The 25700-nt window shown below is 44.9% G+C and overlaps 1 protein-coding gene across 2 annotated transcripts in view; it reads right to left on the reverse strand.

Moving 5' to 3' along the window:
• The window catches only part of LOC141111122 (bifunctional heparan sulfate N-deacetylase/N-sulfotransferase 4-like), a 761202-nt gene that overhangs the window by 354181 nt on the left and 381321 nt on the right, over positions 1-25700 (reverse strand). The gene's annotated exons all lie outside the window — the stretch shown is intronic.

Below are 25700 nucleotides of genomic sequence, written 5' to 3' on the forward strand. Positions count from 1 at the left end.
TAGACCTAATGAGCACCTGTGGTTAAAATTTTAAATCATATATTAATTTCCACATTATATTCCATTTATGTATAGCCTAATCTTATTATTCTGAATGCTCATTAAACGTACTTTGTGAAGACCCTCACATATTTACTGCCTTGAATTCCATCTCACATATTCACTGTGCAATGTCTACAATATGTGTGTAGACAATGCTGTGTTCCAGGGTGCTGCTGACCACATCAACGGGTGAGATTAATCAGCTTTCCCCTTTTTCTGCCTCCCCTGGGGTGGGAATTCAATGTGCAGTTTCCCCAGCCTCCCCCATGGATAAAAATATGGCAGAATTAGCTGAAAAAGCCCTGAGTCAGACCAGCCTAACTACAGATCAGCCATCTATACCCTGTTACCTATTCTGGAGACCCAGTACTAATTGTTAGGTTTTCTACACTTCTACAACAGGAACTATCAAAAGCATGTGCTATCATTACTACGGATTTCAAGAGTGATTTGTATGGTATTGGTGAACGATTGGATACCATAGAGTCCAAGATGGACTCTATGGTATCCAATGGTTAAAAGAGTAAGCCCGATTACCGATATGATTGCTTCTCTACAGCAGCAATTGGCTCAAGTTCATGCAAAAATAGAAGACCTGGAAAATTGGTCTCAGAGGTATAATTTCAGGCTCGGCTCCTCCCAGAAACCATTGTAAATTTGGAATTGACTGTTCAGTCACTGATGCAGGATTTGAAACCCTTTGAATTTGAACTTCTGCTTCCAAATATCTGAACATATATATATATATACCGTTTTTTATTTGTCAAATGGTCTAAACAAGAAGCGGGGTGTGGCGATCTGCATTGCAAGACAGTTCCCATTCACACTTAATTTAGTCAAACGTCATAAGAAAGGCAGGTACATTATGGTAGCAGGGAAATTTACAGAACATGCAGTAACTTTTTTTTCCTATTATGCTCTCAATATGGGACAGATGACTTTCTTTTGCAATGTGTTGGAGGTTTTGATGCCTCATGTGGCAGGCCACGTAGTCTTGGGACAGCAATACCTCATTAGACCACATTTTAGATAAGTCTAACTCACACAAAGTGATCCTGAAGCACACTCCGAGGCCAAGTGGCATTTTGGCATGCTTATTGCATTCCTGTTACATTATAAACATCTGAAGGGATAATTACCCTACAACCAAGGAATATACATTCTATTCCCATGTTCTGAGAACCCATTTAGGAATAGACCACCTATTTACTTTATCTCCATTTCTCCCATTCATCATGTCAGCCAAAATAATTGCTACCCTGTGATCACACCACTCCATCAGTTCAAATAAATTTATCTGACTTATGGACCAAACCACAGCCTCACAGCATGGCAACTTAATGCTTTTTTACTTATATTGGATGTAAACCCACTCTCATTATCTCTAAATTACTTTCATAGTGCTTATCTATAAGGATATATATGTCTCTTTCATGTATCCTTACCTGTCAAATATCTCCCCTTTAGCTCTTTGGAACCCTGCAACACTCCGGATTCTGTGGGCAGGTCTGTTGTCCAGGGCTCAGTGGGTGGAGTCGTGATGTCAGTAGACTCCCCGCCCACTTCTACACTCCCCTTGGCCAGGCATCAATATTTCTTACACTGAATTTCTGCTTGTCTCGTGGATTATACTCTATGATCACTAACATCCAGTCAAAGCCCAGGAAAGTCATCACATGACTTCAACATGCCCAATCATGCTGAGGTGTGGAGGAGCCAATCCTGGGAGAGCTGGAGAAGAAAGGAGGGGAGATGTAAAGTCCTCTCTCACACTTGTGCACGAGATAAGGAAATCACCTGTCACTCACAGCAAGGGGGAAGAAACAGACACCTATTTCTCTGTGTGTCTGTTTTTATCTTACTGAAAAAAGATAAGAAGATTGCTCAGAGCTGGATTACCTCTTCATAGCAAGACTGGGCACAGATGAAATTACATCCTCTGCTGTAACATATATGAGTCTTAATTAAAAAAACATTTTTGGGTTTACATCCACTTTAATGACCCCTACTATTTTCTGAAAAGTTGACAATGCACTACGCCAATAGTTTAGCAAAAATTCTTCTACTGACACTTCCCTGATTATTAACTGGGCAGCTCACAAGGCGACTATCTGTGGTAAATTGATCCAGATCACTTCCAGAGCCAAACAAGTCTGCAAGCACACTATCAAACAATAGAAAGAGGAGTTACCATGACTCCTGAGACAGCAGAAGTCTTATTCTCAATTAGACCTTAGACACAAAATTGATTCTGCGCACACAGCTTTGAATCTCAGCCTGACCATGACAGTTGAAAAGTATATTCGCTGGTCTAGACACTGTTATTATACTATAGGAGATAAGCCCAATACTTACCTGGTGAGAAAACTCACTTCTCAACCCTATAACCCCGGCCTACTGAAATCGCACTTACATAAAGGTCAACCAACCCAAAACCCACAGCTGATCTTACGGGAATTCTTTAACTTCTTTATGCTTCCCCCAAACTGTTGTCTAATGCCGTGTACACATGACCGGACTTTTCGTCAGCAAAGGTCCAACGGAACGAATCTGCCTGACAATTTGATCATGTGTGGGCTTCATTGGACCTTTGCTGTTGAAAAATCAGACGGACTTTAGAAATAGAACATGTTTCAAATCTTTCTGACGGACTCGAGTCAGGTTGAAAAATCTGTTCATCTGTATGCTAGGCCGACGGACGAACAACGACGCAAGGGCAGTTATTGGCTACTGGCTATAAACTTCCTTATTCTAGTCTGGTTCTACGTCATCACATTTGAATCAGTCGGAATTTGGTGTGATCATGTGTAGGCAAGTCCGTTGCATCGGAACCCCGTCGGAACTCTGTCGAAAGTCAGTCAAAAAGTCCTTCGGAGTTCAGTCCGTCGAAAGTCTGCTCGTGTGTACACGGCATAAGATTCAGACTGTTACCTTTTTTTCAAGATCTCCCTCTTCCTCGAGTGGCACATTATCATGTAGAGGTAATGAAAGACAAATTTACTGAAGCAGATATCGCAATGGCTATTAAAAGTCTTAATCCATACTCCTTAAGTAGAAATCCCTGCAGGTTCCTATTTTAGACTTCTGGAAGTCTATTGTTAATAAAATGGTCCCACTGTATATAGTCACATATGAATCTAGAGGATGCCCTAACAAATTCTCTAAGGCATGGGACATCTGGACGGAGTCCAAGGGCACGGTCGCCTCAACGCCAATGCCTCCATGATTAGTGCTTATCTGCTTTCCAGTATTTGACATATGTTATTGCATTGTAATGTGGGTACTTGTTCTCCTGAATCCTAAGTGGCTACCAGCAGAACTGAGTATGGTCACTTTGACTTGGTTGACAAACTTTTAAGTTTTGTGTGCTTTTTTTTCTGTGTCAATAAGCCTGGGTATGCCCAATAGGCTTTGTTTTGTATACCCTAACTTTTTAATTAAAAAAAAAATCTTAATCCGTCAAAGCTCCAAGTCCTGATGGTTTCACCAGCCATTACTATAGGAAGTACTCTAAAATATTGTTCATACATTTATGCTCCTTATTTAATGATCTAAGAAAAGTTATCAGTCTTTCTACAAATGAATTGCATTTATACATGTCATACCTAAACCGGGTAGGATCATGACGACTGTGCAACTTACCCCTCTTTCTCACTCATAGATGTAGATCTCAAAATAATGACTAAAGTGTTGGCTAGCCACTTGAACACTTTCCTATCTAAATACATACTGTACATCCTGATCTAGTGGGATGTGTCCCACATAGGCAGGTGCAGATCAAACCAACCATTTAGTTGATATTATTTCAGCTTTACAGTCTGATTGGGATGAACAAGGTGAGGCATGCTACTGAATTTTGACATTCACAGGGCCTTTAATTCTCTATCATGGGATTATCTCTTCTACATTCTGGAACGTTCTGACTTCGGACCAAACTTCCTAACCATACTACTAATTTTATACAGAGAACCCGTGGCCCGCCTAACGGTCAAAGGGTATAGCTCGCAGTCCATCTCAATATATAGGGGGACTGGGCAGGGCTGTCCCCCAATCCTATTTATTTTGGCCTAAGAGCCCTTGGTCATCAAACTTAGAAGTCAGCATAATATCAAGTGCATATATTGCTGGATCGAGAAGAAAAATGTGCTTTGTTCACAGATCTTTATTTAGTCCTCAGACACTTCACATCTATCTCAGGTCTCAGGTCATTCCAAGACCTTGGCGCATAATCTGTCCCTAGAAGACCACACTGTGCGCATCTTGCAGCATTCCTTCCCCTTTAAATGGCAATCTAAAGCCCTTCCCTATTCAGGCTTTTTTTTAAACCCCTTCCCTAAATACTGTGTACAGGAAAAATGATCCTTCCCTATACAAGAAATTAAACAATGAGCTGAATAGATGGGTCGTTAATCCTCCACCATGGTTCTATCGATTGTACTCCATAAAATTAATAATTTACCAAGAATTTTATATTTGCTCAGAACCCTTCCTATCTCGCTTATCATGCCTGACTTAAAATCCTTTAAATAGAAGCTGTTGAAATGTATAGGAAGGAATAAGAAACACACGGTGAATAAATGTACACTGTACACTCCCAAGTTAAGAGGAAGCCAAGGGGTGCCAGACTTAGCCAAGTACTTTTATGCTGTGCAGCTGGCCAAGTTGATTCGCTTTCATACCCGACAAAGCCATCCGATATGGATGAAGCTAGAGTCATCTCTCTATGCTACTAGATCAATTAGCCACCTGATGTGATGCGAGCAAAAGACAGACACCGATTATACTATGCTCTACATTATCATTCTTCCTTAATTTATGGGACAGATTGGCACCCACATAAGGATTTAAATCTCTGCATACTCCACTGGTCCCAGTTCTTAGAAACCCAGCCTCCATCTTCAGCCTTCAGGTCTCAATCCTCCAAATTTTACTTGGTGGACCAATGAACGTCTGTTGTGTATTGCGGATATGGTTGACCATAGAGGTGTCTTGTTGAAACAAATCTTATGAGAAAAATATCAGCTTCCTGACTACTTTAATGGACTATGTTTGAAGTTTGACAAACACACTGGACACATAAGCCTATAGCAAGAATAGCATCTTCTGTCCCTTGAGCCTCCCCACTAGGGATGGGCTTTGAGTTTGAGTCGTCGAATTTTGAACGTTATGGGCCATTAGCGCCAAATTCGAGTGGCTCGTCACAGCCCAGGCGAGTCAGTTAGCTGCACATACAGTGTATTGTGTATATATATATATGCATCCTAGATGTTATATATATATATATATATATATGTATATATATATATATATATATATATAGAGAGAGAGAGAGAGAGAGAGAGAGAGAGAGGGAGAGAGAGAGAGAGAGACTGTATTCAGTTTAGCTAGATACGTTCCTGTTATTCTCTTCCTACCGACAGGCAGGCAGGTGTTTTTACAGTATTTACAGCTACCTGAAGAAAAATGCTGGTGTTCTTCTGATCCTATTAGTCCTATTAGCTACAGTATTTACAGTTAGTGTAGTGCATCCTCTGCACAATGGGCACCTAAAGCTACCTGAAGAAAATTGGTTATGTTCTTCTGATCCTATTAGTAATGCAGGCAGCTGCAGTATTTATAGTTAGTGTAGTGCGTCCTCTGCACAGTGTGCACCTATAGCTACCTGAAGAAAATTGGTGGTGTTCTTCTGATCCTATTAGTACCGCAGGCAGCTGCAGTATTTACAGTTAGTGTAGTGCGTCCTCTGCACAGTGGGCACCTAAAGCTACCTGAATAAACTTTGTGGTGTCCTTCTGATCCTATTAGTACCCCAGGCAGGCAGCTGCAGTATTTACAGTTAGTGTAGTGCGTCCTCTGCACAGTGTGCACCTAAAGCTGCCTGAAGACAATTGCTATTGTTCTGATCCTATTAATCCCACAGGCAGGCAGCTGCAGTATTTACAGTTAGTGTATTGTGTCCTCCGCACAGTGTGCACCTAAAGCTACCTGAAGACAATTGCTGGTGTTCTCATACTAATAATACTACAGGCAGGCAGTTGATTCTGCTAGCTGCAGTATCAGTATATATATATACAACCCAGCTTTGTGCAGCTACATCTCACTGCAGGCCATTAGTATGTCTGGAAGGCCAACAAGGAGAGGCAGACAGTCACAAGCCAATAAAAGAGAGCAAGCAGGCTCTGTGTCTAGAGGCAACAGTGCTGGTCGTGAAGACGGTGCATCCTCATCAGCACGTGGCCGTGGGACACACTTGTCCTTTTTTTCGGCAGCTGGCCGTGTTGAGCTGCAACATGCCGAAGACTTTTAAGAGTGGATGACCAAGCCGTCCTCACCCTCCTCATCCTCTCTCACCCAGGCTCAGGGTACTTTGTCTGGCAAAGCAGCTGCCAACGCGGCCTCTTCCCTCGGCTCAATGGCATTAGTCACTCCTTCCCTAGCCCCACCATGTCCTCCTGAGGAGTCCCCCGAACTGTTTGACCACAGTGTTGAGTACATGCTCCAGGAGGATGCCCAGCGTTTTGAAGGCTCCGATGATGGTACCCAGCTAGAGGAAGGCAGTAGTGTGAGCCCAGAGAGAGGGGGTGCCCAAGAAGGACAGCAATCTGGCAGTCATGTTCCCCAAGCTGCAGCATACTGCCAGCATTGCTCCAGTGATGAGGAGGGAGGGGATGATGAGGTCACTGAATCCATGTGGGTGCCTGATAGGAGAGAGGAGGAGGAGGAGGCACATATCCAATGAGGCAGGATGCCCTCCAGAGGCCAGCTTAAGGGCAGCACACTGACTACATAACACCGCAGAGCTCCGCATGTGCAGGGCGCTGCTGTCTCTGCACGTTATTCCAAAAGTTCTTTGGTGTGGGCCTTTTTTGAGACAAGTGCATCAGATCCCACCGCTGCTATTTGCAACATATGTCTCAAGCGTATCTCCCGTGGCCAAAACATCACCCACTTGGGCATCACATGCTTGAAGACATATGTCGACCTGCCATGCAGTTCGTTGGCAAGTGTACCTAAAAGACCCACACCAAAGAACAAAGCGGAACTCTCCTTGCTCCTCATCAGCTGAGATCTCCAACCCCACTATACCTTCAGTCCTCTCTGAAACCTGCACTGAGAGGAATGAAGGTGTAGAATTAGGTGTGTCACAGCCAAGTACTTGCGGGCAATCTGCTATCGGTACACCGACATCAGATTGTACCAGGCAAATTTCCCTGCCCCAGCTGCTGCACCGCCAAAAGAGGTTCGCTCCCAGCCATCCACATGCCCAGCTGTTGAATGCTAGCTTGGCTAAATTGCTAGCACTTCAACTGCTGCCTTTTCAGTTGGTAGATTCTGTCCCCTTCCGTGAGTTTGTAGAATGTGCGGTTCCTCACTGGCAGGTTCCCAAACACCACTTTTTCTTACAGAAGGCGATTCTGGCTCTCTACCGACATGTGGAAGGCAATGTCTTGGCCTCGCTGGACAGGGCGGTCAGTGGTAAGGTGCATATTACTGCTGACTCATGGTCCAGCAGGCATGGACAGGGACGTTACCTATCTTTCATCGCACACTGGGTGACTCTTCTGGCTGCTGGGAAGGATGCAGGACAGGGTGCAGTAGTGTTGGAGGTTGTTCCGCCACCACGCCCCCAAGAATCTACTAGTGGTGATTCTGCCACACCTCTCTCCTCCATCCCCTCTTCTTCTTCTTCCTCCATGGCCTCTTCCTGTGCTGATTTGTCCTTGGAACCAGCGGTGCTCCGTAGACGTTCAAGGGGCTATGCAAGCACGCAGGCAAAAAGATGCCATGCTGTGCTTGAGCTGGTGTGCTTGGGGGACAGGAGCCACACTGGGGCAGAGATTCTGTCAGCTCTGCAGGGGCAGGTTCAGAGGTGGTTGACGCCACACCACCTTAAGCCAGGTATGGTGGTTTGGGACAATGGCACCAACCTCCTCTCTGCCCTCCGACAGGGACAACTGACCCATGTGCCCTGTTTGGCTCACGTCCTTAACTTGGTGGTGCAGCGGTTCTTGGGCAGGTACCCGGGCTTACAGGATGTTCTGAGGAAGGCCAGGAAAGTCTGTGTGCATTTCTGCAGGTCATATAATGCAAGTGCTTGGCTGGCTGACCTCCAAAAGGAATTTAACCTGCCCAAGAACCGCCAAATCTGTGACATGCCCACCAGGTGGAACTCAACGTTGGCCATGCTGCAGCAGCTGCACACGCAGCAGAGGGCCATCAATGAGTACCTATGCGACTATGGCACCAGGACAGGGTCGGGGACCTTGTTTTTTTTCCCACGCCAGTGGGCTATGATCAGGGATGCATGCACTGTCCTGTCACCATTTGAGGAGGCCACGAGGGTGGTGAGCAGTGACAGTGCATGCATCAGTGACACTGTCCCTCTTGTCCACCTGTTGGAGAACACATTACATGGAATAATGGACAGGGCACTTGAGGCAGAACAGAGGGAGGAAGAGGAGGACTTCCTTACCTCTCAAGGCCCCCTTTATCCAGACAGTGTTCCTGCGTGCCTGCCAATCACACAGGAAGAGGAGGAGGAGGAGGATTGTGTCAGCATGGAGGTGGAGCCTGGCACTCAGCATCAGCAGCAGTCTTCAAGGGATCATTTACAGTCCGAAGAAACCCATGGACTTGTACGTGGCTGGGAGGAGGTGACTGCGGATCATGTCATCCTTAGTGACCCAGAGGACTCTGTACTGAACGCCTCAGCAAATCTATGCTGCATGGCCTCCCTGATCCTGCAAAGCCTGCGGAAGGATCCTTGTATTGGTGGTATCAAGGGGAGGGATGATTACTGGCTGGCAACCCTCCTTGATCCACATTACAACAGTAAGGTCGTGGACCTTATCTTGCCGTCGCAGAGGGAGCAGAGGATGAAACATCTTTAGGAGGCCTTGCAGAAAGGTTTGTGCAATGTGTTTCCAGAGCCTGGGAGGTTACAATTTCCTGGTCCTCCTGGACAATGGAAGGTGGCCGTCTGACCGATGCATTCAGACAATTTTTTAGTCCGCAGCCCCAAGGTCTGATTTGTTTCAGCAACCATCGCCAGCATCTGATTCACATGGTGCAGGATTACCTAGGGGCAAGATCAGACTTGGACACCTTTCTCACCGAAAATCCCCTGGGTTACTGGGTCATGAGGATGGATCACTGGCCAGAGCTTGCACAGTATGCAATTGAGCTACTGGCCTGTCCTGCATCCAGCGTTCTTTCGGAACGCACATTCAGTGCTGCTGGAGGCTTTGTAACCGATCACAGGGTGCGCCTGTCCACCGAATCGGTCAATCGGCTGACCTTCATGAAAATGAATCAGTCTTGGATCACCAGCTACCAAGCACCTGAACTACAAAAGAAACAAATACTCCTGCACACAGGTGTGTTGGCTAGATGATTCAAACGATCAAATTGGATAATAGCTTTCGGCCTTGCTGCCCTCCAGGATAGGGATATCCTAATAGTAGACAAAAACACAAAGAAAAGAGGGCGCACCAGCCTAGGGCATTATCATATGGTACATTTATTCAGAAAACATAATGAAAACTACTCACAAAAGTGGGAGACATTAACGCGTAAAAGGTCTTTGACATATGGCAGTCTGTCTACTGATTGCAGTCTTTGAGTCCTGGAGAGTGGACATACGAACCCCTGCTGACTGACACGTTTTAAAGGGATTCCTTCTTCATCAGAGCCTCACAGTAGGGCTCATTCCTGCGCTCCAACTATAGCATCTGTGAGGGGTTGCAGTGTTGTGGCACCAGTGCCTGAGGCCCAATTTTTCTGCCCCTCTTCAACAGGGACATGTAATTACAATTCTTGATCTAATATTTCACAGCAGGGCCCATTCCTGCACCCACCAAGAGTAACTGTGAGGGCTTACAGTGTTGTGGCAATACCACCACCACCACCAAAGGCCCAATTTTTCTGCCCCTGTTCAACAGGTGCATGTAATTACAATTTTTGATATAATATTTCACAGCAGGGCCCATTCCTGCGCCCACCAAGAGTAACTGTGAGGGCTTACGGTGTTGTGGCCACAACAACACCTAAAGCCCCAATTTCTGCAGAGTATATAGGGCAGGCCCCTACTTTCAAACATCCTTACAAACGACTCCCACTTGCAAACGGATGGAGACAACAGTTAGTGAGATGCAATCTACCCCTAGGAAGGGAAATTCTCTCCTGTAAGAGTTAATATGGAAAAACGTGTCTCCTCTTCACTGATGCTTTATCACCATCCTTGTTTCACTAAAAACCCCAAATTTTCAAAAAACATTTGTCATTGGGACAGAAAGTGAGGTGAAATCTTCTGAAGAGGTGCACAGACAGCAAAACAAATGTTACAGGGGTGATAACCCTTCCCTATGTTTTCCAAAAAAGCTTAAAAATAGATTTTTTGGCTGGAGCTACACTTTAAATATGTACCAGTTCAAAATTACAAACAGATTCTACTTAACAACAAACCTACAGTCTCTGTCTTGTTTGCACCGCCTGTATACTGCTGTTCAGAGTATATAGGGCCTGGGGGCCCCAAGCCTTTCCTTTTTTTAATGTGGGTGCCCCAAAGGGCCTGGTAATGGACTGGGGGTGGGGGTGGGGGGTACCCATGCCGTTTGTCTCACTGATTTTCATCCATATTGCCAGGACCCGACACTACATTAAAGCTGCAAGCAGTTTTAAGTGATTTTATTCCTTTAAAAATGTCATTTTGTGCAGGGACTGTTCTAAGTACTGGAAACACGCGCCACTTTAAAGGCATACTAAAGACACCCCCCCCCAGGTATGATATTTAAAGGAATATTTCACTTTTTTTTCACTTTAAGCATCATTAAAATCACTGCTCCCAAAAAAAGTCCGCTTTTTAAAACTTTTGTTTGCATTGATACATGTCCCCTGGGGAAGGACCCGGGTCCCCAAATCCTTTCTAGGACAATAACTTGCATATTAGCCTTTAAAATTAGCACTTTTGATTTTGAACGTTCGAGTCCCATAGACATTAATGGGGTTCTAAAGTTTGCACAAACTTTCGGTCCGTTTGCAGGTTCTGGTGCGAACCGAACTGGGGGGGTGCTCGACTCATCCCTACTCCCCACTATGCTTTAGGGGATGCAGCCTGGAGGGTACAGTATTTCATACATGGTGGACCTGCTCAAAAGCAGACATGGGCAAAACACCCCCTGAACCCAAACCCAAAGTTCTAACCCGAACATCAAATCCCATTGAAAACTATGGGAGCCAAAGAGGAAAAATCAAAAGTGTCCATTTTGAAGGTTTATATGCAAGTAACTGGCAATAAAAGGGGGTCTTGGGTCTGGGTACTGCCCTAGGGGACATGTATCAATGCAAAAATATTTTTAAAAACAATAGTTTTTTCAGGAGCAGTGATTTTAATTATGCTTAAAGTGCAACAATAAAAATAAAAAATCTCCTTAAATATAGTCCCTGGGGGCCCCTTAGTGTGCCTGTAAAGTGGAACATCTGTAGCATATATTACTACAGTATCTCACAAAAGTGAGTACACCCCCCACATTTTTGTAAATATTTTATTATATCTTTTCAAGTGACAGCACTGAAGAAATGACACTTTGCTACAATGTAAAGTAGTGAGTGTACAGCTTGTATAACAGTGTAAATTTGCTGTCCACTCAAAATAACTCAACACACAGCCATTAATGTCTAAACCGTTGGCAACAAAAGTGAGTACACCCCTAAGTGAAAATGTTCAAATTGGGCCCAAAGTGTCAATATTTTGTGTGGCCACCATTATTTTCCATCACTGCCTTAACCCTCTTGGGCATGGAGTTTACCAGAGCTTCGCAGGTTGCCACTGGAGTCCTCTTCCACTCCTCCATGATGACAGCACAGAGCTGGTGCATGTTAGAGACCTTGTGCTCCTCCACCTTCCATTTGAGGATGCCCCACAGATGCTCAATAGGATTTAGGTCTGGAGACATGCTTGGCCAGTCCATCGCCTTTACCCTCAGCTTCTTTAGCAAGGCAGTGGTCATCTTGGAAGTGTGTTTGGGGTCGTTATCATGTTGGAATAGTACCCTGTGGCCCAGTCTCTGAAGACAGGGGATCATGCTCAGCTTCAGTATGTCATAGTACATGTTGGCATTCATGGTTCCTTCAATGAACTGTAGCTCCCCAGTGCCGGCAGTACTCATGCAGCCCCAGACCATGACACTCCCACCACCATGCTTGCATGTAGGCAAGATAAACTTGTCTTTGTACTCCTCACCTGGTTGCCACCACGCGCACTTGATACCATCTGAACCAAATAAGTTTATCTTGGTCTTATCAGACCACAGGACATGGTTCCAGTAATCCATGTCCTTAGTCTGCTTCTCTTCAGCAAGCTGTTTGCGGACTTCCTGGTGCATCATCTTTAGAGGAGACTTCCTTCTGAGAAGACAGCCATGCAGACAAATTTAATGCAATGTGCGACGTATGGTCTGAGCACTGACAGGCTGACCCCCCACCCCTTCAACCTCTGAAGCAATTCTGGCAGCGCTCATTTCTCAAAGACAACTTCTGGATATGACGCTGAGCACTTGCACTCGACCTCTTTGGTTGACCATGGCGAGGCCTGTTCTGAGTGGAACCTGTCCTGTTAAAGTGCTGTATAGTCTTGACCACCATGCTGCAGCTCAGTTTCAAGGCCTTGGCAATCATCTTATAGCCTAGGCCATCTTTATGTAGAGCAATTCTTTTTTTAAGATCATCAGAGAGTTCTTTGCCAAGAGGTGCCATGTTGAACTTCCAGTGACAAGTATAAGAGAGTGAGAGTGATAACACCAAATTTAACACACCTGCTCCCCATTCACACCTGAGACCTTGTAATACTAACAAGTCTAATGACACCAGGGAGAGAAAACGGCTAATTGGGCCCAATTTGGACATTTTCACTTAGGGGTGTACTCACTTTTTTGCCAGTGATTTAGACATTAATGGCTGTGTGTTGAGTTATTTTGAGGGGACAGCAAATTTACACTGTTATACAGGCTGTGTACTCACTATTTTACATTGCAGCAAAGTGTCATTTCTTCAGTGTTGTCACATGAAAAGATGAAAAGATATAATAAAATATTTACAAAAATGTGAGTGGTGTACTCACTTTTGTGAGATACTGTAACATGCTGCAACAAAATCCCATATAAAATGACTTGCGTTTACAATTGCCAATGTTCTATCGAATAGTGCCCTTTGTCGAAAAAGTGCCCCCACATGCACAGTACGGAAGGGCACTCCAGCTGATTTCCCGATCAGCTGGCATGACATCACCATGGTGCATACGCACATCGTAGGAGACATTTTGCGACGGGAGATACCATTTGACTGACACAATTGAAAGCTATGCAAACAGCAGAGGGAGACCGTAGTTATCAGATTGTGCCTTGCTGTTGCAGGGTGGGTTGTGGTTGTGTTGATGGGTGGGTTTTGTCTGTGTTGCAAACCGCCCTTACACACAGGAAAAAGCCACCGTTCAAAACACCAAACCCACCCTGCAACACACACAAAGCCGGACCTTCAGCACACTGTAAATCCGCCCTGCTACAGCGATGCACAATCTGACAACTACGGTCTCTCTGCGCTGTTTGCATAGCTTTCAATTGTGCCCGTGAAATGGTATCTCCCGTCAAAAGATACCTATGACGATGTGAGCATGCGCCATAGTGACGTCACACGAGCTGATTGGGAAATTACCTGGAGTGCCCTTCCATACTGTGCATGCACGGGCACTTTTCGACAGTGGGCACTATTTAATAGAACACTGGCACTCTGCTATTAAAAAAATAAAGAAAACTCAAAAATTTTAATATAAAACGGCATGCGGCCTGGCAGGTCAGGAAAGGGGGGGGGCGTCACATGCCCTCAACATGGGGGGTGGGTGCTTTGTCCCCAAAGCATGTTGTCCTGATGTTGATGTGAATAAGGGCCTCAGCCCCACAACTGTGACTGGTGTCTGTGGGTGTCTTTTTTGGATCTGGAAGACCCCTTTAACATGATGGGCCTGTGACATCACAAGGGTGGCAGAGTCACCAGGTGACTCTTCCAGGTGGCCCTGCCCCTTACCTATATAAGAGCTGTCAAAGCGAGGAGGAGGAATTTGGTGGTCGGCCGTCCCAAAAGGCGGCACATTTTTTTTTATCGGATGGAAAGTGCTACGCTGCAGCGGGCGACATGATTGACAATGGATTTACATCGAGGGACGCTATTTTTTATTTTTTAATAAAGGATTTGTCAAAAACATGTCTCTTGTTTTTATTGCTTTTCAACACTTTTTTGGTGAATGGGTAGTGGTACTATGTCCCCCATACTCATTAACATAGGGGGGCAGGATCTGAGGAGAGCTTCCCCTGCCCCAAAGCACCCACCACCCCCATGTTGAGGGCATGTGGCCTGGTATGGTTCAGGAGGGGGTGCTCGCTATTCCCCCCTTTCCTGACCTGCCAGGCTGCATGCCTGGATAAGGGTCTGGTATGGATTTTGGGGGACCCCACGCCGTTTTTTTCTTTATTTTTTAACTGGCACTTTTTTTTATTATTATTCAGCTGTCAGTGGGGAAAACCATTGACAACTGATAAATTATTGGTTGTTAAGGATGCTGCCTTACATCAGAGTGTCCCCATCAACACCCCCTTACATCAGAGTGTCCCCATCAGCACCCCCTTACATCAGAGAGTCCTCATCAGCACCCCCTTACATCAGAGTATCCTCATCAGCACCCCCTTCATATCAGTGTGTGCTCATCAGCTCCCCCTTCATATCAGCGTGTCCCCGTCAGCACCCCCTTACATCAGAGTGTCCACATCAGCACCCCCTTACATCAGTGTCCCCATCATCACCCTCTTACATCAGTGTGTCCCCATCAGCATCCCCTTACATAAGAGTGTCCCCATCAGCACCCCATTACATCAGAGTGTCCCCATCAGGACCCCCTTACATCATAGTGTCCCTATCAGCACCCCCTTACATCAATGTCCCCTTCAACACCTCCTTACATCAGAGTGTCCCCATCAGCACCCCTTTACATCAGAGTGTCCTCATCAGCACCCCCTTAAATCAGAGTGTCCCCATCAGCATCCCCTTACATCAGAGTTTCCCCATCAGCACCTCCCTTATATCAGAGTATCCCCATCAGCACTCCCTTCACATCAAAGTGTCCCCATCAGCACTCCCTTACATCAGTGTGTCCCCGTCAGCAACCCCCTACATCAGAGTGTCCTCATCAGCATCCCTTACATCTGAGTGTCCCTATCAGCATCCCCTTCACATCAGAGTGTCCCCATCAGCACCCCCTTCACATCAGAGTGTCCCTATCAGCACCCCCTTACATCAAACATGTTCCCATCAGCACCCCTTTACATCGGAGTATCCCCATCAGCACCCCCTTACATCAGAGTGTCCCCATCAGCACCCCCTTCACATCAGAGTGTCCTCATCAGCTCCCCCTTACATCAGTGTGTACCCATCAGCACCGCCTTACATCAGAGTGTCCCCATCAGCACCCCCTTCATCAGAGTTTCCCCATCGGCAACCCCTTACATCACAGTGTCCCCATCAGCACCCTCTTACATCAGAGTGTCCCCATCAGCACCCCCTTACATCCTTGTGTCCCCATCAGCAACCCCTTACATCACAGTGTCCCCATCAGCACCCCTCTTACATCAGTGTCCCCATCAGCACCCCCTTACATCAGTGTGTCCCCATCAGCAGCCCCCTACATCAGAGTGTCCTCATCAGCACACCCTTACATCAAAATGTCCTCATCAGTACCCCCTTACATCAGAGTTTCCCTATTGGCACCCACTTACATCAGAGTGTCCCCATAGGCACCCCCTTACATCACAGTGTCCCCATCAGCACCCCTCTTACATCAGAGTGTCCCCATCAGCATCCCCTTACATCAGTATGTCCCCATCAGCACCCCCTTACATCAGAGAAACCTCATCAGCACCCCCTTCATATCAGCGTGTCCTCATCAGCACCCCCTTCATATCAGCGCATCCCCTTTAGCACCCCCTTACATCAGAGTGTCCCCATCAGCACCTCCCTTATATCAGAGTATCCCCATCAGCAACCCCTTTACATCAGAGTGTCCCCATCAGCACCCCCTTACATCAGATTGTCCCCATCAGCACCCCTTCACATCAGAGTGTCCTAATCAGCTCCCCCTTACATCAGTGTGTCCTCATCAGCACCCCCTTACATCAGAGTGTCCCCATCAGCACCCCTTCATCTGAGTTTCCCCATCGGCAACCCCTTACATCACAGTGTCCCCATCAGCACCCTCTTGCATCAGAGTGTCCCCATCAGCACCCCCTTACATCCATGTGTCCCTATCAGCAACCCCTTACATCAGATTGTCCCCATCAGCACCTCTCTTATATCAGAGTATCCCCATCAGCAACCCCTTCACATCAGAGTGTCCCCATCAGCACCCCCTTACATCAGAGTGTCCCCATCAGCACCCCCTTCACATCAGAGTGTCCTAATCAGCTCCCCCTTACATCAATCAGCACCCCCTTACATCAGAGTGTCCCCATCAGCACCCCTTCATCAGAGTTTCCCCATCGGCAACCCCTTACATCACTGTGTCCCCATCAGCACCCTCTTACATCAGAGTGTCCCCATCAGCACCCCCTTACATCCATGTGTCCCCATCAGCAACCCCTTACATCACAGTGTCCCCATCAGCACCTCTCTTACATCAGTGTCCCCATCAGCACCCCCTTACATCAGTGTGTCCCCATCAGCAGCCCCCTACATCAGAGTGTCCTCATCAGCACACCCTTACATCAAAATGTCCTCATCAGCACCCCCTTACATCAGAGTGTCCCCATCGGCACCCACTTACATCAGAGTGTCCCCATAGGCACCCCCTTACATCACAGTGTCCCCATAAGCACCACTTTACATCAGAGTATCCCCATCAGCACCCCCTTACATCAGAGTGTCCCCATCAGCACCCCCTTCACATCAGAGTGTCCCTATCAGCACCCCCCTACATCAAGCATGTTCCCATCAGCACCCCTTTACATCAGAGTATCCCCATCAGCACCCCCTTACATCAGAGTGTCCCCATCAGCACCCCCTTCACATCAGAGTGTCCTCTTCAGCTCCCCCTTACATCAGTGTGTCCCCATCAGCACCCCCTTACATCAGAGTTTCCCCATCAGCAACCCCTTACATCACAGTGTCCCCATCAGCACCCTCTTACATCAGAGTGTCCCCATCAGCACTCCCTTACATCCGTGTGTCCCCATCAGCAACCCCTTACATCACAGTGTCCCCATCAGCACCCCTCTTACATCAGTGTCCCCATCAGCACCCCCTTACATCAGTGTGTCCCCATCAGCAGCCCCCTACATCAGAGTGTCCTCATCAGCACACCCTTACATCAAAATGTTCTCATCAGCACCCCCTTACATCAGAGTGTCGCCATCGGCACCCACTTACATCAGAGTGTCCCAATCAGCATCCCCTTACATCTGTATGTCCCCATCAGCACCCCCTTACATCAGAGAGTCCTCATCAGCACCCCCTTACAACAGAATGTCCTCATCAGCACCCCCTTCATATCAGCGTGTCCCCTTTAGCACCCCCTTACATCAGAGTGTCCCCATCAGCACCCCCTTACATCAGTGTCCCCATCATCACCCTCTTACATTAGTGTGTCCCCATCAGCTCCCCCTTACATCAGAGTGTCCCCATCAGCACCCCCTTCATCAGAGTTTCCCCATCGGCAACCCCTTACATCACAGTGTCCCCATCAGCATCCTCTTACATTAGAGTGTCCCCATCAGCACCCCCTTACATCCGTGTGTCCCCATCAGCAACCCCTTACATCACAGTGTCCCCATCAGCACCCCTCTTACATCAGTGTCCCCATCAGCACCCCCTTACATCAGGGTGTCCCCATCAGCAGCCCCCTACATCAGAGTGTCCTCATCAGCACACCCTTACATCAAAATGTCCTCATCAGCACCCCCTTACATCAGAGTGTCCCCATCGGCACCCACTTACATCAGAGTGTCCCCATCAGCATTCCCTTACATCAGTGTCCCCATCATCACCCTCTTACATCAGTGTGTCCCCATCAGCTCCCCCTTACATCAGAGTGTCCCCATTAGCACCCCATTACATCAGAGTGTCCCTATCAGCACCCCCTTGTCCCCATTTTTCTCTGCCCCCTTAATTTATGTGTGTAGGATGTTAATATATATACATATTGGCTGCCACGCAATCTTTTTGGTTGTGTGTGCCAACTTACATCCTTCCTATAAGCTATTCCCACACGCCCACTGTTTTGATTTTTAATCGCTATGGTGTGGCGTATGTGCGGATTGATGTTCTCTTGGGTAATTAACACTAAAATATATAAAAGAATTTTTTAGGCATAGATCTAGACTTGGATATCTTTATTGATATTCGTTGTCTTTAGATCTTTTGTGGATATCTCATCCTCTTTTTCTATTTTTATAATAATTTTTAAAACTTTTTAAATGGCTGGTGAAATAATAATAAAGACCTTTTTCCAGCTCTTTGTATGGCGGATCTGGCATTTTGCCAGTCTTCCATGCATGGCGAGCAATGTTTTTCCACCTTCTATATAATGCGATGCATCAGTGCGTCGCCCGTGCCCCAGACAACGTCATTATATGAAGAAACGTGCAATGGGAGGAGCTGACGTCATCACGTGTTGCAGTCCAAGTGGACCGGCATTCGCACAAGCCAGCCGGCTATTTGTTGCTGTTTTAAATCCTCGATGTTGTAAGTGCATTTTATTTTTCTTAATAAATGATGTCCTATCGGAATTATGCTATGGTGAGTTCCTTTTTCATTTTGGGCAACTTCTGAGCACTCTGTTGGAACCTTCCTGATTGGGGGATTTGTGCTGCTTGCTATTTATACCCTTTGCACCAATTTGAGGCACCGTTTACCATATCTGGATAAAAGCCCTGGCCGGGTAATTGGTCGCAAGCGTATCTAGCTTGCCATATGGTAAGCGTGCATTTCATGTGGTGTTGACACTCTGATTGCGGTGGAGGATTCGTCACTGTTTTTTATACCATGTACTGTATACACTTGATTTATGGATTTTGGGCTATGGACAGTTGCACAACTGATGAACATTTACCCTATATTCACTTGTGTTATTATTTATGATCTTTTTCATAGTAATTTCAATAATCACTGTTGTTTATGCTTTGAGCATAACCTTCTTTATAGTTTGGTTAACATTTAGCAATATTTGTTATATCAATTCACGTTTTTTCCTAGCGCTGCTACATTTTTTTCCATTTATTCTGAGTGTGTATCTCACTTTTAGTGGCTGCTTTTAGTTTTGTGTTTAAGTTATTTTTATGTGTCACTAGTGTGGTATCTTTCTTTGATTACATGTCCTTTTTTTCTCAGGATTCAGCTAGATTGCCAACCATTATTCAATTTTCCCTATCCTTAGTATTGACTTTCAATATATTATTAAGCTTCATTGACCTAGGTGAGCTGTCTAAATCAGATAATAATACGTAGCTTTGTGATTGTTATTATTTAAAAGTTATAATACTTAGTATATAGTATACTCATATTCACAGGAACTACTCTATTTCTAGATACTGTTTCATAAATGATAACACAGCTAAGAAAGTGAAATCAAGGACAAAACTAAAGTAAATCAGCAACAACTTTACAGATTTGACTTATTTTCTTAAAGGTCAGACAATAAGATTATCTACTGAAATGTGTCCCTAGAATGTTTAATGAAAAGAAAATTCTTCCTTCATAAAAAATGAGGCTCTTCCCAAACCTACAGATCTGTTAGAAGTGGGCAAGAAAGGATAAAGTGACCTTCAATTTAGGTATATCATTTTCCAGGCTGTTTTGTACATTTAAATATTGTTTGAGAACAACAGTTGAGTGAATTTAACACCTATGAAAATTGAGGCTATAAAACCACAACATGATACTCTTTTTATCCTGATTTTATTACAGTGTTTAACTGAGCATAACATAATGTATGAGTACAAAAATTGGAAATTATAGGGGCTACAGGTTTTATGTCCAAAAGAGAAAAGTATTGGTTCTGACAAAATAATATGCCTAAGAAGAGACAAAATGCAATAAAATATTGCAAAAGAAACTAGATCATCTCGACAAGAAATAAGCAGCATTAAGTGTTTATTTTTTTAATTTTACATTTATAGCAAAACTTATATTTGCATTTTGCCTCTCTTTATCAGAATAAACATGATACACAGTAACAGTGGACTCACAACTCATTTTTGGTGTACCTTGGGTTATTGGAAGCCTGATTATATTTTTTTTCAAATCACTGAATAACTGATTTAATGTACTACATATTAAAATACCAGAATTAATTAGTAGGAATATACTTCCCAAAATTGCTAAAAAAAACCTGCTAATACTCCTCCACCCATAGCTTTTTCCTTTTCTTTATTTCTTGCAATTTAGGAACCCCTATTTTGGGCATGGTGGGTTGGAATATTGGGACCTTGAAGATTTTATGATTTAAAGTGGTTTTAAACCTTAAAGTGGATGTAAAGCCGATTCACTTTTTAAATAATAACATATATCTGCAGTGTTTTCTTATCTCTCTTCAAAGCACTATGTTCCTTAGCTGTCTCCTGCTCCATTCTTCAGCCTGATAACTTCTGGCAAGTTCTTGGTCAACTGTGATAAAAAGCAGCCTTTTTGTTTTGGGGAGGATCCTATAAATAGATTAGCAGAAAGCTGAACTATTCAATGGACAGATCTGAAAGTCTCTACCTATGGGGAGAGGGGGTGTGTGCCTTTCCTCCAATGAGCTGTCTTGTCTGTATGCCCAGGCTTCATTGCAGTGCTGAACAGGAAGAGAAAATCTCCTAACATGATCTGAACTTATATAAAGCTGAAGACAGCACATATGCATGTAATACTTATGCAGGGGGATTTGTTTCATCTCTATGTATCATCTGAGGCTGTTCACTTCACTGGGCATATGTGAGGGTTTACATCCACTTTAACATATACCCAATGAAGTGACTGGCCTATTAAACCAATCCTCCTACATAAGTTGTACCTGTTTATCTGAATTCTCTTCTCTACATACATTCAAAGTCCAGAATTGATAAAGCTTGTCTGAGCTGTCAGGAAAAAAATGGGTTGGGGAGCTGAAATTACACCCTGCAGAGCTTAGTGAGGAGAGGTCTGAGAGCTGATTGAAGGAAAGGGACAAACCCCCTTCACACAGTACACAGGAACAGATCAGAGGCTGACAATCACTGAAGGTCCCTCCCCTGTCACCTTCATTTTCTTGGTATCAGAAAAACCTTTCAGAAGAGATTCATGCTGATAGCAAAGGAATAAGGCAGCAGACAGAAATGACTCTTAACTAAGACAAGTACACACTATAGAGAGATATGTGTCATTCATATTTCATGTCTGAGGTTTACAACCTCTTTAAGTTTCATTGATCAGTAGTAAATAAATAATTGATTAAAACACACTAACCTCAAAACTACCCATAAATCAGCTCAACTTTCCACACACACAGGGCCGTCTTTAATGTGGGGCAAAAGGGGAAGCATTCATTGTTGTGAAGCCCAAAGCAGCTGCCCCTTGAGGGCCCATTCATTGTTGTGGAGCCCAAAGCAGCTGCCCCTTGAGCCCACACTAATAAGTCAAATGGATTATTTTTCTCCTCCTGGTAAGTTTGTATTCAGCCCGGCATGGGTTAAGTCACGTCCCTGCAGTGTCTCCTCTATTACCTCCACCCCTCCCCCTTGTGGACTGAGTCTCGTCCTCGGTGATGTGCTCCATTCTGCCCCTCCCTCCTCTGCAGGCAGCTGCTGGGTGACTTTATTCTGCAGAGTGAGTAGTGTGTCTCCCTCGGAGACAACGTGTCTTGCCCTGAGTCAGGCTCCCCACCTCTGATAACTTTCCAAAGGAGTCTCAGCTGCTGCAGAATTTCTTAGAGGGGGTGGGGCTTCTAGGTGTTGTAGTGCAGGGCAGTGATTGGCAGCTGTGGGGTTCCCAAACTCCAAATACCCCCCTTCTGCATCTCCCAGCCATTGCTTCATGGCAGAATATGGAGGAATAACGGTGCTTGTGAAGTTTCCTGCCAACCACGATTGACCAACCGCCAGTGCAGCCAATCAGAGTGAGCAATGAGTACAGTAAATAAGTGTGAGTGCAGCATGTGCCCCCTCCTACACTCAGTAGTGACACCTCACTGCCTCCCAAAAACCCCTTTCATTAAGTGCTGATCAACTCAGCTGTTTACACAACCCCTCCACCTCCTCCCCATTACCGCTCCACCCTCATCAATAACCTCCCTTCCGCCTCTTCACTCCCAACAACCCTCCTCCAATCTCTCCACCCCCAACAACAACCCTCCAACCAATCTCTCCACCCCCAACAATAACCCCCCTAATGCCTCTCCACCCCCAACAACAACCTCCCTCCCACCCCTCCACCCCCAACAATAACCCCCTCCCTGCCTTTCCACTCCCAAAAATAACCCCCCTTTCTTCCCTCTCCACCCCAACAATAACCCCCCTTTGCCTCTCCACCCCAAACAACAACCCCCCTCCAATCTCTCCACCCCAACAACAACCCCTACCTCTCCACCCCCAACAATAACCCCCTCCCTGCCTTTCCACTCCCAAAAATAACCCCCTTTCTTTCCTCTCCACCCCAACAATAACCCCCCTCTGCCTCTCCACCCCCAACAACAACCCCCCTCCAATCTCTCCACCCCAGCAACAGCCCCTACCTCTCCACCCCCAACAATAACCCCCTCTCGCCTCTCCATCCTCAACAATAACCCACCTCCCTTCCTCTCCACCACAACAATAACCCCCTCCGCCTCTCCACCCTCAACAACAACCCACCTCTGCACCCCAACAACAACCCTCTTCCCGCCTCTCCACCCCCAACAATAAACCCCTCCCATCTCTCCTCCCCCAACAATAACCCTCCTCCCACCTCTCCACCTGAACAAAAAAAACCCTCCCTGCTTCTCCTCCCCCAACAACAACCACCCTGCCTCCTCACCCTCAGCAATAACCCCCCTCCCACCTCTCCACCATCAGCAATAACCCCCCTTCCTGCAGGAACAGCAGCATGCTGATGGTTCAGGAGTGGTGATGTAGTATGGGGGTTCTGTGTAATAATAGGGGTGGTATGGGGAGGGGGTTCTGTGTAGTTATATGGGTAGTATGTGGGAGGGGTCTTTTTTAATGATAGGGTAGTATGGAGAGCCCTGTGTAATGATGGGGGGGCAAAATTGCATTGGGGCAAGAAAATGTTTGCCCAGGGTCCAATATATATTAAAGACGGCCCTGCACACAAATGTTTAAACTTTCACACTAAAGACAGCATCATATTTTCATGAGTTGGTTTTCTCTTTCCTGATCTTAGAACCCTAAACCCCTTACCCCCTGAAATCAAATTTTGTCTAAATGTCAGGGAGGTGTCAAACAACATCAGAGTGGTTTTCAGAAGTACTGGTATTTGCAAGTGCAAGAAAACATGGGCCTGAACATATAGACATTTAGATAACACAGTACAGGTTTCCAAAGCTGAAAGAGCTTGTTTCTGAAAGTAACTGGATTAAAAGTAGTGCTTTATGTAATCATTTATTGTTTAACCAGAACCCTAAAACAAATGATATTATGGTTGACATTGTTACTAGTCAGTGTTTTTCTGATATCTAAAATGAACTCAAAGTCGGAGTGTCTGAAGTGTTACAAGTCAAAACCAAAGTATTTTAAAGAATTGTTTTCCAAAGACATAAAGTGAATCTCACTTGCGAAAAATAATATTTTATCCCTGGACAATGTATAGATGGGATACTCAATTAGACAAAAAACTGTTTATAACTGGGAATACACAGAGTCTGTTTACCCAGCTGCAGGAACCACACTTTGTGCAGTGTCAGCTACTTGCATTGTCCAGACACTGAAAAATGCTAATAAACTGAGAAGGGTACACAAAGAATTATTAACAAAGTCCTTCTACAAGTGACTAAAAAATAGAGGTCAAAAGAGATCAAAAGAGAGGTCAAATGAACGCGACCTGAATTTAATTCAAAACAGTTTATAACTTTGGGACACTTGGAAAATAATAACTCTAGAGTGTTAAAACACTTTTCAATGTATGCATATATAAGACAGTCTACTATCTAAAGGACTCAATAATGACACAAATGATTGTACCATGTATATGTATTATTATAAGTAAAATAAGAAATAAGTGTGTTTACATAATATAGATTCTGAAGTGAGATGGAAACTGAAGCTGTGATTTTTTTCTAGATATCCTTCAAAGATTAATAATTTATACCTAAAAAAATGATTTCTGTATAAATCACACATCTTTAGCGAATACCACAGGAACAAAATGATAGAACATTAAAAATTAACATTACAAATAATGTGATATACACAAGAGACACATCCTATTAAGAATATTATGTTTAGATTTAACTCAGGAGTAAAAAATAATATGTCCCATAAAAGGTTGAAATAAATAAATCCAATTTAATTTCCACAAGACCTAAAATAGGATTTACTGGTCTTAGAGTGACATCTGATGGACAGGTACAGTCAATGCCTGAACAAACATTAGGTTAATCTATAGAAGTACCTTCCAATCAGATGTGAGTAAATATCCCAAACTACACCCTCTAGGCCAGGGGTCTCAAACTGGCGGCCCTCCAGCTGCTGCAAAACTACAAGTCCCATCATGCCTCTGCCTGTGGGAGTCATGCTTGTAACTGTCAACCTTGCAAGGCCTCATGGGACTTGTAGTTTTAAAACAGCTGGAGGGCCGCCTGTTTGAGACCCCTGCTCTAGGCTAATCCTTAGATAAGAGAATTTTGGAAGTAAAAAGGGCAGTTCAGAGAGGAAAAAGGGGAGGGGCATCATCATCAGTAGGTGCACAACCTACAAAATATCTCCTCTCCCTCTAGATTACCATTTCGATCATAGACTCTTCCAACAAGATGCTCTCTCAAACATCATGCTACCTTGATTTAAGGCTTTTTCAATCAACCTTCTTGAAAGCCCTGAACATTCTCTACGGGTCTCAACATAATCAGATTGCATTATCCCAGCGTGTGGTCCCATATTTTAATACACCAATCTTTGATTTGTAAGATATAGAGCTTTAGCATTTGATTCCATTCAAAGGCATATTCACCACTTCAGAAATCAGGTAATTAAGTCAAGATGTTGTCAGTATAATTATTAACATAGACTGGAGCCCCATATTCTGCTGCCAAAGAGTCTGAGGGGAGTCTGATTGGGTGGACCTTGTTATCTGCCAGTATAGTCCAATTGCTTATATTCTGAGACAGTGGTGATGGTACATTCTGAATGAAAAGTAAATTATTTAATTCATTCTAAGTTCCTAGGTCTACATCTTTAGTTGTACTAATTATTGTTGCAGTTATGTGATATTGGGGGTACATGCAGTATCCCAGTAGCTGGAGATCCGTCATCCATTGGTGGGTCCCCATAACAATATTCTGGTGAAATTGTTGGAAGTGGTACTTACCAATAATTTTTTTTAATAAGAAATACTTCCACCATATCAGGGGAGTAGCCATGGGAGCTGCAGGTGTCCCCTCCTATCCTTGCCTCAATCTG

Source organism: Aquarana catesbeiana, linkage group LG01 (assembly GCF_042186555.1).
Source record: "Aquarana catesbeiana isolate 2022-GZ linkage group LG01, ASM4218655v1, whole genome shotgun sequence".
Classification (NCBI taxonomy): domain Eukaryota; kingdom Metazoa; phylum Chordata; class Amphibia; order Anura; family Ranidae; genus Aquarana; species Aquarana catesbeiana.